At 40.9% G+C, this 2,700-nt stretch overlaps 1 protein-coding gene across 3 annotated transcripts in view; it reads right to left on the reverse strand.

The window, feature by feature from the left end:
- Window positions 1-2,700, reverse strand: part of ASAP1 (ArfGAP with SH3 domain, ankyrin repeat and PH domain 1) — a 368,280-nt gene that overhangs the window by 234,435 nt on the left and 131,145 nt on the right. The gene's annotated exons all lie outside the window — the stretch shown is intronic.

The following is a 2,700-nucleotide window of genomic DNA, read 5'->3' on the forward strand; positions in this document are numbered from 1 at the left end:
CCCCATCAGCAGTGTCAGCGAAGGGGGGGGGGGTGCCACCAGCAGTGTTGGCAGCGAGGGGGGAGGCTGGCGAGTGGCCACCGCCTGCAGGTGCCGCTGGCAGCATTGGTGGTAGCCAATCTCAGGGCGTGCACGTGCACCCGCGCGCACCCCCTATGCGTTGCCAATGCTATAGCTTGTATGTTTTAGTGTTTTGATCTCTCTTTCTGTTTGGTGCAATTAAGTTTACTTGACAAAGAACATAAAGTTTTTAAATGAGGTTATTTTACAGGATAATAAACTAACCTTCCAGTTGTAGTGATGTTTTGAAACAGCTCAAATCTGGCAGTGTGAACATTATTAGTTGATGCACACTAGGAGTCTATCACTCCAGAGGTGCTGACAGTTTACCTCAGTTCAGTTTCAGCAGGTCAAAGCAAGTACCAGTAATGCTTCAGATCTACAGAGCATCCCACCCATGTTCTGTGCAACTTCAACCCTCCTCTGAGTCTGATAATGGGAGAGTTGAGATTACTTAGCCTGGAGAAGAGAAGACTGAAAGAGAATCTGATAAAAGATTTCAAAGATGTGAAGGGTGATTGTAAGAGGATGGTTAAAGATCAGTGGTCAACAGCCTACAGCCTGCAGGATGAATCAATCCCATAGAATCATTTCATTTGGCCTGCAGAGCCAGGGGCTTCTCTGGCATTTTCTGCAATGGGCAGGTGAGCAGCAGGGAGAAGCAACAGTGGCAATGCCATACAAGGGAATGGTGGTTGGAGCTGAAGCCCTGGTGGGAAGCAAAACGTGCTCAGAGTTAAGCTCTGCTAAAGTGACTCCCAACCCATGCCCCCATGGTGGGATGATCTGGGTAGAGAGTCAGACTAGATGACCTCTGGAAGTCCCTTCCAACCCTACTTCTCTCTAACTCTAAGTTGGGAACAAGTTAGACAACCACTTATCTGGAAAGGTTTAGACAGCGATGTTGATGCCTTGAGCCATGGATTAAACTAGATGTTCTCTCAAGGTCCCTTCCAGCCCTCTCTCCTTTTTTTCCCTCCCATTGTCCACTCCAAAAATATTGAAGTTTTTCCACTTTATCCTTTGATACATAGCCAAAGTTATCTTTCAGTAGCAAAGGCAAAAAAAAAAAAAAAAAAGTAATGTCAGTGAAGCCAAAGACAGTGTAGCTGACTTTTTAATGGAGAAAAGAATGCTCCCTGCCAAGAAACATCTGTTTCCCTGAAAAGAGTGAATAAAAATAGTTTCTTACCATCTATTGCCCACCAAAAAAATTCACAACTCAGGACTAAAAAGTGTCAATACTCTGGCAATTAGGAATAGCATCTCTCTTAAGTGCACACAGACTCACTCCCTCACTTCTCTAAACTACACTATTAGCAAAAAGAATCCCAACTAAAAAGTGATAACAGCATGCCAGGATTGGTGATATTGAGCTACAGTGTCCTTGTTCAATTAGATTTTGGAACACCACCAACTAATACAAGAAAAAGAGCTGCCACGTTTTGTGAAATGTTCTGAACAGCATTACTGAACTCATTCTTTATCATATGAGCAATGCTGACAGAGGCAGAAATGGAAACGAGCTGTATTTTTGTTTTTGAAATGTATGAACAAAAGTAATATGTTGACAAGAGAGAGGCCTACATGATAGGGAGGAAAAACATTTTGATGCTTCTAAAACAGTATTTACTAACCAAAATTCAGCTTAAAAATAAATTAAAATTGTACACAAAGCAGCCCTTGGCATGGCTGGAACCATACCAAATACAGAAGAAAAGCTGCCAAGATTTTTGAAGTAACTGATTTTGAGTACCCAGCTTCAGATAAGTTTCAACGTCATGTTTTCTGCAAACTGCTAAGCAGCAGTTTTTTGGGGAAAGGGGGAGATATGCCCACCACCCTCCTTCCTTTCAGATGTCTGATACCAGGACACTCAAATTCAAAAACTCTTTTTTTCATTAGCTAGGTAATTGTTTAGCCAATATCATCATAGTATTTGCCTACCTCCAGAAGCTCAAAATATGGTTGTGATAATCAGCCATATTATCCCATTACAAGCAGCTTAAAAGGGAAAAATATAATCAATATGATCCAAAATTAGACAAGTGAGTTCAAACACTGGAGACTTTCCAGTGAACCAATATAAATGCCAAGGTGAGAATCTGGAGATGATAAAATGATTTCTATTCTGTTCTAAATTCTTGGGCAAGTATTATTTAATAATCACAGCTTCCTACCACAGTGAAAAAGCTAAAAAATGGAATGAGACCTTTATGTAGAATACCTAGTGTAACATTTTTAAAAGCATTTAAGAAATTTCAGTGCTTTTAAGAAATTTAGCTCCTTTGCCACATACAACCCCTGCACTTCCTATAGATAAAATTGCTAGGCTGGCCTCAGCTGTGCTAGTTTTGTTAAAGTTGGTCTGGCTGAAGGAGCATTTATCTTGGTTTAAAAAACCTGACCATGCAAGCGTGCACCTTATCGTTGGGAACACTAGCATCTCAGTTCCAAGGAGAGTCCCTAAAGGGACGTCCCCTCATACCAGCTACAAATCCTAACTCACTAGCTATTGTCTAGTACTACTTCTGAACGGGAGAAAAGATGACAAATTCTTGATGGAAAAAAAGCAACTCAAATGTTAGATAAGATTCCACAAATATTAGGTTAGATCTCATGCCCACTAAAAAAAAAAAA

This window comes from Gavialis gangeticus, unplaced genomic scaffold, assembly GCF_001723915.1.
Source record: "Gavialis gangeticus isolate Ggan-Ray unplaced genomic scaffold, GavGan_comp1, whole genome shotgun sequence".
Lineage (NCBI taxonomy): Eukaryota > Metazoa > Chordata > Crocodylia > Gavialidae > Gavialis > Gavialis gangeticus.